An 11307-nucleotide genomic window follows, 5' to 3' on the forward strand; every position below is an offset into this window, starting at 1 on the left:
TCAGGATTCCAGATTTTAAACTATACTATAGAGCAATAGTAACAAAAACTGCATGGTACTGGCATCAAAACAGGCTGGTAGACCAAGGGTACAAAATAGAGGACACAGAGACAAATCCACAAAATTACAACTACCTTATATTAGACAAAGGTGCTAAAACCATGTAATGGAGAAAGAATAGCATCTTCAACAATGGTGCTGGGGGAACTGGAAATCCATACGCAACAAAATGAAATTGAATCCCTTTCTCTCACCATGCACAAAAGTCAGCTCAAAATGGATCAAGGAGCTAGGGATCAGACCAGAGACTCTGCATGTAAAAGAAGATAAAATTAGCCCTAATCAAATTTGCCCCAAATTTCTTAATAAGACACCTATAGCACAAGAGTTAAAACCAAGAATCAACAAAGGGGACAAATTCAAACTAAAAAGTTTTTTCTCAGCAAGAGAAATAATATCTGAGGTGAATAGGGAGCCTACATCCTGGGAACAAATTTTTACCCCTCAAACATCAGATAGAGCTCAATCTCTAGAGTATACAAAGAACTTAAAAAGTTAAACAACAACAACAAAATAACCCAATCAACAAATGGGCCAAGGACTTGAACAGAAACTTCTCAGAAGAGGATATGCAATCAATCAACAAATACATGAAAAAATGCTCACCATCTTTAGCAATCAGAGACATGCAAATTAAAACTACTCTAAGATACCATCTCACTCCAATAAGAATGGCAGCCATTTTGAAGTCAAACAACAATAAGTGCTGGTGAAGTTGTGGGGAAAAAAGTACACTCATACCTTGCTGGTGGGACTGCAAATTGGTGCAGCCAATTTGGAAAGAAGAATGGAGATTCCTTAGAAAGTTGGGAATGGAACCACCATTTGACCCAGCTAGAGCCAAAATACCTAAAAAGAGCATACTACAGGACACAGCCACATCAATGTTTATAGCAGCACAATTCACAATAGCTAGAATATGGAACCAACCTAGATGCCCTACAATAGACGAATGGATTAAAAAAATATGGCATTTATACACAATGGAATATTACTCAGTACTAAAAATTAACAAGATCACGGCATTTGTAGGCAAATGGATGGCATTAGAGCAGACTATGCTAAGTGAAGTGAGCCAATCCCTGAAAAACAAATGCCAAATGTCTTCTCTGATATAATGGGGGTGACTCAAAATGGGATAGGGAGGAAGAGCATGAGAAGAAGACTACCACTAAATATGGAAGAAAGGTGGGAGGTAAAAAGAGGGAGAAGGAAAGTTGCACAGAAGATGGAAGGAGAAGCACATTGTTATACAGAATACATGTATGATGTTCTAATGAGAAAAAGAAAAAAAGTGTGTCACATTAGATTGGATAGACAGAAAGGATGGGAGAGGAGGGGAGGAGTAAGGAGGATAGGAAGGGCAGCAGAATAGAATAGACAATATGATTGATGTATGTACAATCCATGTATGTATTATATGTAAAAATACATTCTGCTGTCATGTGTGACTAAAAAAAAATAAAAATAAAGTAAAAAAAAGACAGTACAATGATCAAAAATAACAGTTCTTATTTAAGTAGTTGTTTAATTTTTATGGTTGCTTGCTCTATAAAAAAATAAAATTTAATAAAAACAATGCTATGGATAAACTTAAAAAAAGAAAAATAAGTCATTAACCCAGCTTTAAAAAGAAAGAAAGAAAGAAAGAAAGGAAGAAAGAAAGAAAAAGAAAGAAAGTAGTGTATAATGAGAGTTTTCTCCTTTAGAAATAATTCAAATGACCTTCCTAGAAAGAGTCAGCAAGTCTGGGGATATAGTTGAGTGGTAGTGGGCTGGCCTAGCATGCAGAAGGCCTTGGAGTTTAAAGCCCAATACTGCAAGAAAAGAAAAGGGAGGTTAGGGAGAAAAAAGAAGAAAGGGAGGGAGGAAGGGAGGAAGTAAAGAAGGAAGAAAAAAAGGAAAAAATGAAGAAAGGGAGGGAGGAAGGAAGGAAGGAAGGAAGAAAAAAGGTAGAGAATAAAAGCAGGGAAAGCAATGGGTCATTAAAGCAAAAGGGCAAGCAGTACAAATATAAATATATGACATAAAATCTGTTGAGACAGTTTAGAAAGCTTTAGAATTTGCATGACATCAAACTGAGTGGTATTATGACTGTATAGAAACATAAGAATCTCCACCTTGGCCTGGCCTAAACCAAACTCAGGGGTGGGAGGCATAGAGAGGACTCCTGTCTGGCTGGAGTGGAAGGGACCTGAACCTGTGGCACTTCAGGATGCACTGGTTAGGGAAGGAAGGGGCCAAGACTCCCCTGATGGGCACTTGAGCACCACAAGGCTCCTGGGAGTCCTTCACCCTGGCTCCCCACCATCACAAACCCCCCTTGCAGGGGTTCTCAGTGGTCTGTTCCGTTGCCTGGTGCAGGTTTGAGTTCCTCACCAAACACCTGAGTGTTCACAGCCTACGTTGGCCTGCCTGGGCAGGCTGTGGTTGTGGTGGCAAGAGCCAAAGCCAACTTAGCTTGATGGAGGCACCAAGGACTGCCCTACAGCCATATTATCAGGTGGTCCTGAAAGAAGTAGGCAGGGTTTTGGAAGCATTGTCTGAAGACATGAAGCCAGGCCCTAATCCTTATGGTGTTCCTTGGGAGTTGGTGATGTGTAGAGCTATTGGATGTTTTGCTCTTCTCTTGTTTTTGTGGAGAAGTTTTCAGTGTGTTAGAAGCAGGCTTTATGTGGAAAGAGAAAAACAGCTGGATTTAAAACTTTCTAGAAGAATTGAAGAAAAATGTGAACTACTTGAAAAAGTTAGCCTTGTTCAAAAAGAGCTTGAAGGCTTAGAGTCAACTTTAAAGGGCAGCAGTTCTGAGAAGGGTCCAAGAGACGTCCCAAATTTGGAGGCAACCTATGAAAAGCTGCATAGGTCCAAACCTAGCCATGGGGATGAAAGACTCTTTCTAGAAAAAGAGCTAGAAGAACAAAAGGCCAAACATTGTAAACAGGATGAAATCATGGCAGATATATTGAGAAGGATAAAGTCCCTTGAAGGTGAATCAGAATCAATCAGATCACAAATAGCTGAAACTAAAACAAACTTGAGACTGCTTCAAATGAGTGAGGAAGGACTTCAGCTGGCAATGAAGGAAGCCTTGGATGAATGTTCCCAGCTTCAGCAAAGTCAGAAACCGATCTTACAAGGAGACGCTGAAGCATGGAGGGAACAAGGACGTCTCCAAAGTAAAGAGAGCACCACATTGGAAGACTCTCAATTCCATGCAAAACAAGTTCAAACTGATAAAGAAAATCACATGGAGTCTCTGACTGAAGGCTTGCTGAAGATGAAAGATAGGTCTTCTCCAACCAAGGGAGCCCAAACAGACATTGGGAACTTGGAATGGGGAATGACGAGTGAATCAGGAATTGGTGCTCACTTGGATGATGAGCCCAAAGGAGCTTTGAAGAAACTGGTTGATGGTGCTAAGCTAAAGGCCTCCTTAGAAACATTAGAAGGACAAAGATATCAAACTTGTGCTTTCTTATCTGAAGTAGAGAAAACAAAGGAAGACCTTAGAGAACAGATTAGAAGTCTGAAGACTGAACAGGCAACCTTGCTGTCAGAAAATACACGGCTTGAAGGTGAGAATGAGAACCTTCAGCAGAAATTTAAAGTCATGATGGAATGCTCTCAAGAAAATATGATGAAACTCCATGGGAAACTCAGAGTAGAGGAAAATTACCGGGTGGAGCAAGAGAAGAAACTTTCCAAGGTTAAAGAAGAGATGGGCCATACAAGAGAAGAGCTGGAGACCTACAGAAAGCGAGCCAAATATCTTAAAGAAGAATTGGAGAGAACCATTCAGTCCTGTCAGGGGAAGATTATTTACTCTGAGAAAAAAGCACATGAGAGTGAGATGGCAGCTTGGATTGCTGAAAGAAACCTCCATTATTTCATGAAACAAAATGCTCGCAATAGACAAAAGTTAACTGCAAGGGAGCTTCAATTTGAACTTGTAGAGGAAGATCCCTGTGCACTTGGTGTTTCAAATGTAGAATTGGGCAGAAAGCATTCCCCCAATGGTCCCTCACCATTGGGTCCTCCTTGGCAAAGTGGATGTTATTCAAATTATGGTAGACCATCGCAACCAGCAGAACTCAGAGGTTCTAATCTGCCTTCTTTGGATAAAGAGGATCAACCTATGTCTTCAGAAAGTCAATCCAGTAGAAAGGAGACCAAAATCAATCTTGATGATTCCAATCTGCCTGATTCATCTCTCCCTGCTGAAAACCAAGCAACTGGCTCTGGCTCATTGTTGGCACCTTTCCCTCCAGTCAGAGGTGAATTGTTTCCTGTGGACCTGAGGAGTCAGTTCATGAGAAGAGGACCATTTTTCCCTCCACCTCCTCCAGGAAACAGGTATGGGGCACCTCGAGATTATTTTCCACCGGGCCCACCACCCCCTCCATATTTTCCAATGCCAGATGTCTATGAATGGAGGTATTTTCCTCATGACTTTCCCCCAAGAGCTAGATTTCCTCCCCCCACCCCCGCATTCTGAAAGTAGAAGTGAGTGCCCTTCAGGCTTCATTACACCTTCAAGTGATCCTGCTACTGAACATCAACAAGAAACCTGATGTTTTTCATCTCTCTTCAAAAGTAATTTGACTTACCTCTCATTTTTAGTTTTTAAGTAATTGCTTTTACTTAAGTAAGTGATTATACTTTTGCTCCGATTGAAGCTAAATAAAACTATACTTCTTACGATAGTATTTTGGAAATAAAGATGGTTTAAATATGATACTATGAGTAAATTATTTCCATTCTATTTTACTCTAAAGATTACAGCATTGAATTTGATTAATCCACTATTCTATAAACAACAATGGGATTTTCATGTATGTCATCTAGCCTTTGGGGATATTTTAAATGCCCAACAAAGGCAGTCCCTTTATACAAAGAAGTGTATTTACTATGATTGTAGCAAATGTGAAAGGAACTTTATGCTTAATGAAAGATTTTCATTGATTTTCAGTCTTGTGGGGCATGTCAACTAGTTTTCCCATAAAACAATAACTAGTGCATATTAAGAGTAAACCAGAAAACACTACTAACCATGTCATGGAAGTAGGAGATCTCAAATACAAAGAAAGTTGTAGTTCTCAGGAAACATTTTTGGAATTGGAAATCACAATTTAAACTCACTCTGTTCCCATTTTCCCTGAGTCATCTTGATGACTACTTCTTCTTCTTCCTCCCTTCTCCTTCTCCTCCTCTTCCTCCTCCTCCTCCTCCTCCTCCTTCTTCTTCTTTCTTCTTCTTCTTCCTATTTTTCTTTGTGTTCTTCATCTTTGAGTTCTTCTTCTACCTTTAATTAATTAATCACTCAATCAATCAATTAATTTTTATATGGTTCTGAGGATCCTACTCAGTACCTTGCATGTGCTAAGTGAGTGCTGTTCTACTGACACACAACCCCAGTTCCTGTCTTTTATATTTTATGCCCATTTTCATGAAACTTAGAACTGCATTCTGCTGTGGTTCACTGATAAAGGTTTATCTAGTCTTTGGCTTTTGGGGAGATATTTTTAAAATACACATGAATTATTAGGACACTGAAATAAGAATCAGACACATAATTCTCAGCTTTTAGTATTCTTAGATTTGATACTCATAAAATGACTCTGCTAAACTACTTTAAGTTTTTTGAACTGCTCACTTTCAACTCTTATATCATTGACAAAAAGTGACAATTGGCCAACCTGCACCAATACACAGAGAACACTTTGAACAAGTTTTACCCAATAGAGACCAAGAATGAACATGTATTAAAAATACCCTAACTATACTTAAAGCTTTGTTCAAATGTTAAATATGCTCTCTAAATGTGTGTGTGCATGTGTTTAAAGTATACATTTAAACCTAAAATGAATGCAGTAGTATAACCTCCTTCTTAAAAATAAGAAGCAGCTCTATTAAAACATTTGAAGCACAGTGAAGAATCTGCCTGATACTTGAGCCCAAAATTAATAGAAATGAAAAAAATTCGGGTCTTGAAAAAGAAAGTCTACACTTTTAATAAATCTAATAATTCTGTTTTCCCTCAAGAGTCACACTGGTTGTCAAATCAGTCCTTACTTGCCAGCATAAAATATTACTTTCTCTAAGCGAGTGGATGAAAGTTCCACAGTTATGGTCTGTATAAAACGAACTGATGATCACTCACTGATTGTTATCCAGAAGTACTTTTGCCCTAACTACTATTGGTGAATATTTTCTCATATAGTTCATGTCTTATACCAGTCATCTTGAAAGAATCTAATTTCAGGTTTAAATCCGAACAGAAATAGCTAAATACCATGACACAATACTCTAACAACATTTTGCTTCAAGAGAAAAAAGGTGAAAGGCTGTTCTAAACAAAACACCACTTACTAAATCAGCTTCCAACTCTGTAAAAGACCGTTAAGTAAAACAAAACAATATTTGTGGGAAGCCATCCTCACACGTGATTTGAGTTACCTCCATGGCTGGGTGAGAGGCATTTAGACAGAGCTGTCAGAGATTTCCGCATCCTTCTCCAGGTCCAAGGGCTTGTCAGTGCAGAGGCGTGTCTGGACACTCAGCAGGCTGCATATCTCTGCCTTCTAGGCTGGGTTGATGGTAGACATGGGACGGGTTACATTCTCTTGGATGGTGACAGTCTAACCATAGGTCAAACTGATGTTGCCCTTCAACTTTCAGCTTCAAAAAGATTCTCCAAAGTCCTGCAAATTGGAATAGCCCATGAGGCTTTTTAAAAACACAGAGGGAGCCCTTTGTGGCCAGAAGAAGGTGGAACACCCATGATCCTCAGGTGGCTCTACTCCAGCCGGGCTGTGAACCCAACAGACTCCAGATTCAGGGGCTGAGCAGCGGAGCTTCTCCAGACAGCACACCTTCCTGATTTGGAAGGCCCAAGGATCCAGTGGCTGGGCAGAGGCAGCTTAGAGATAGTTTCCAAACCTCTCATTTTCCCACAAGTTTCTTTTTTTCTTTTTTTTTTTTTGCCAGATTCATATATCAGACATCCTAAATTAACTTGCATTTAAAAAACTGAAATGTAAGACATTTAAAAACTCTTCTTATCACTATAAATAAGAACTCAGTACCATTTACCACTAAAAGGAAGCAACTGGAAAGACTCACACAACAGCCCCCTGATCTGTTCAGGTCCAGCCGGGCAGCGTGGCTTGCCCTCAGGTGCATAGCCAGTGGCCGGCTCTCTCTTGTTGAACAGGGATGGAGGGAAGCCTGGCTCTAACCACTTAGCTTTCTTCCCCCTGCCGGACATAGGCCGAGGGCTTGAGGCTCTCTTAGCGGTGGAGACTGGTGTGCAAAGCCTCGTGGGCTGATCTGTGCTGATGAAACACCAGGGACATGTTTTCTGGAGGCTTTTGGGAAAATCTTTTCTGTCTTTGAGAAGCCCCTGGAAGAGAGAGAGCTTTGCCTCCAGCTGTTGGCTGGGGCCAGCCTTGGATACAAGCCTGGCACTGCCCCAGGTATCGAAAGAGCGGCTGCCCGCCCAAGAGAGAGGCTGAGATCCTCAGGAACCCAGGGCCTCCTGAACAGACCAGCCAGGGCTTCTCCTGTCCCCTCCAAGCTCCCTCGGTTATTCAGGGCATTTTGAGACAGCCCTGGGACACCAATGGCTTCCCAACACAGGGGCAGAGGCCAGTGTCCAAAGACCACTGGCATTTGGCAGGGACTTTCTTCTCCACAACCAAGAAGACTGGCAGGGGAATGACAGCCTGGTTGACTCAGGTCATCTAGTGCCACATGCATCTATCAGATGAAGTCATTTCAGGGCCACACATCTTGTCCCTAGGAAATGCTTGCTTGGGCTGGAAGAGACAATGGTTTCACAGAAACAAAGTGGCCGGAGGCTGTGAGGTGCTTAGGTTTGCTTCCCAGTGACTCTCCTCAGGGTCACTCTGCCAGCCTCCCCTAAAGAGGTCATGAGGTCTGGGGATAAGGGGAGTAAATTATCAAAACAGCGTCTGTGCCTCTGGCATTGAACATGGAGCTCTATGAGCATACACCACATCCTTGGGACTCACAGTACAACCAGTGGACCACAGCATCCACGGTGTCACCTGCGGCTTGCTGGAGTGTGGTCTCAGGGTCCTAGGCTTGCAGAGTCGAATATGCATGCTAGAAAGGTGCCATTTAGGACCGCATACACAGTAACCCAGAGAAGCCCGGCCCCAGGTGCTCGTCACCAGCTAGGTGCCGCTCAGGCCAGCAGGAGCTGGGGGGGGGGAGTGCAGGTCCCAAATGCCCGCCTGGACCCCTGGAATGCTGCTCCGTGCTGTCAACCTGAGGCTGTCTGCTTTGTTTCTTTGGGTTTCTGCCACAACTGCTGAGCTGTCTTCCCCAAAGAACCAGCTCCTGAGATTCCTTGGGTTTCACAGCAGGCCACGGTATCCTGGTCCATCGTTGGTGCGCTCACCTGGGCTGCAGAAGGCAGACGGGGCCAGATAGCAACCTAGAGGGCTTCCTGGGCACTTAAATTCCCTATATTCCAATTTATTAGACTACACAAAATCAAACTCATTCTTTGTGCCATATGTAAAACACATTTCCCAGATTTTTATCAAAGTTGTGATGATGTTTAGCAATTCTCCAAGGCACTTTTTTTTTTTTTTTGAGAAGCGCTTTGTGTCAACAGGACCTCAGGAGAGGAAGTTCATGGGAGGGGATGAGGCAGATTTGGTGCCTATGAAGGGCAACAGGGAGAGCCTCCGAATGCAGGGCAGCCTGGAGGCCTCTGCCCACCATGGCCAGCTCTGGAGCAAGACCGCCTCTCAGAGGAGGCCTGGACTTGGCAGAGGGGCCATGCCCGAGTGTCCCCACAGTGCTCGATTGTTAGCTGGGCCTTGTGTGTGGGAAGAGCGCAGCCTCCGCTCAAAGGCTAATGGAGAGCTGGCGGGGTAAAAGGAGAGGGGGCGGCCCTGCTGGCTACTGACATTCTTGCCTCTAAATAACAAGTTTCTTTCTGGAAGGGAGATGTAAGCTTCATGGCTGGCACAAACTTCAGAGTGGAAAAACCCAGATAAATGTAGGAGGTTCCCAGAGCAAAAGATACCACTGTCTGGTACCCAAGGAGCAGCCCGGGAGATAGCAGGCAGGACAGAGAAGCCAGGCCTACAACAGGGGCCCGAGAAGCACTGGCTGGGAGAAGTGGACAAGGTGGGCTCCCAGCACCCTGCAGCCCTGGCTGGCTCAAGGGAGTTGCTGAGGGTTTCTGAGCTCCAGGGATAGGGAGGAGGGTGTGTCTGCCAGCAGACCAGGAGGCACTTCCTGTTTGGGCTAAGAGGAGGCAGAAAGTGTGGACAGGATTGCTCAAGGGCACAGGGGATGGACAACAGAGACAAAGTGATAAGTAACAAAGAGGGGAGTGACAACCCAAGGGAGATTATCAAAGGCAGAAGATAACCAGGCACCAGATCCTGCCTCCCTGGGCTTCTCCTGGGCTTAGGCCCTGTGGGAGAGCCAGGGGAGGAGGGCAGCCTAAACTGAGCAAACAGAACTGTAAGCCAGAGGGACAAGTTTAACTTCAAGTGTAGAGAATAAGTTTTCTGTAAATGAAGAGAAACAGGGAAGTGGGGGTCAGTCAAGGTCAGCTACAAGGAGATTTACAGACTGCATTTATCTCCAAGTTTATGTAGCCTATTAAATTTCATCTCTGCTACAATCATATCCTTTGATATAAACATTTCACGTTTTTGGAACCTAGTTTTGAAAGCATAAAAAGTATGCAGAAAGATCTTCCCATAATACTTATAATAATGAAGTGAAATGAATTCCCAGTGGTACGGAAAGACTTATGGATCCTCTTGCATGCTCTTGATGGCATGCAAGGTTAATAATAATGACATTTTCATTAATATGCACTAACTTCTAAGTATGTTCTAATAAGCTAGTTAATGAAACAAGCAGAAAGAAATATGGGGTACAGTGTTTCTCAAACCTTTTGACCACGAGCCACAGTCAACCATTGCTCTTGCATGTGGACCAGGACACCCACACACATTTTCAAAGCTTGCAGGGAACCCCACCTGCTCACCTGAGCCCCACACCCTCAGCACTTGGTGTGCTCTTCTGTCCTGTCTTTCTCAGTGCTATATCGACCCATCGTGTGCGCCATAACCCCTCTTGGTGGAGCATGATTCCAGAGAATAATCCAAAATAGTGGGACTGTCCCTGGTGGAGTCCTTCATCCTTTCCAGTTTTTCTCTAATAAACACACATTGCTTTTTATAAAATGGGTATACTGTTTCCATACTGATTTTCAAATTGTCCCCATGCTCCTCTTCCCTAGGCCAACTATTCTCAGTTCCTCGTTCTCTGATAAATACACTTTACATTTCCCAAGGATTCCTGAGCCCAGCGGCAGGGGTGGCAGCCCCAGCTACAGGCAGCCTCTGCTCCTGAGTGTACATCGAACACTTCGCGGATTTAGCATCTATGACTTGTGGCCCCCATGTGGCCACTGCTGGATCATGTACCTTTTAAAGGAAAGGTCACCATCCCAGCTAATCCATATCTTTCATTCCTGCTTTCTCTCCTTCCTTTATCTCTCTCCGACATGAACAATTTTGTTAAGTGCCTATTTTGTTCAAAACACTATCTAAAAGCTGAATGAAAAAAGAGATTTTTTTTCACATTCTTTAATTTTTCTATACTGATCACATATTTCTTTCATAGTCAGGAAAAACAATACATACTGTCTTTTTTTTTTTTTTTTTTTGATACAAGGGATTGAACTCAGGGGCACTCGACCACTAAGCCACATCCCCAGCCCTATTTTTGTAGTTTATTTAGAGACAGGGTCTCACTGAGTTGCTTAGGGCCTCACAGTTGCTGATGCTGACTTTGAACTTGAAATTCTCCTGTCTCAACCTCCCAAACTGCTGGGATTACAGGTGTGCACCACCGTGCCTGGCTACATACTGTCTTAAAGGCGACCTTAACATAGCTCTTCCCTTCAAGATGCTCACAACCTAGGAAAGAATCAGTCTTCTAAATAAGGATGTTAGAGACTTACCTTAAGTTCCTCATCGTGGTCTGGCTGAGGAGCCCGTGGGGCTGCAGGGGGGCAGCCCACACCAGCTGGGCCCTGTCTCTCTCCCCATCAAGGAGCATGAGTTTGCTGAATGAAGCAGACACAGATCCAGTTGGGTGGTTACCAACCCGACCACCAGCCTGCAGTGAGGGTGAACTGGGTCATCTTGGTCATGCTTCCCTATCCCTGGAAGCCTAATGCAGTGT

The 11307-nt window shown here is 43.3% G+C and overlaps 1 pseudogene; it reads left to right on the forward strand.

Moving 5' to 3' along the window:
- Positions 1 to 2554: 2554 nt before the first annotated feature.
- LOC144256095 (melanoma inhibitory activity protein 2 pseudogene) lies at positions 2555 to 4631 on the forward strand (annotated as a pseudogene).
- The last annotated feature ends 6676 nt before the right edge of the window (positions 4632 to 11307 follow it).

The sequence above is a fragment of the Urocitellus parryii genome, chromosome 7 (genome assembly GCF_045843805.1).
Source record: "Urocitellus parryii isolate mUroPar1 chromosome 7, mUroPar1.hap1, whole genome shotgun sequence".
NCBI lineage: Eukaryota > Metazoa > Chordata > Mammalia > Rodentia > Sciuridae > Urocitellus > Urocitellus parryii.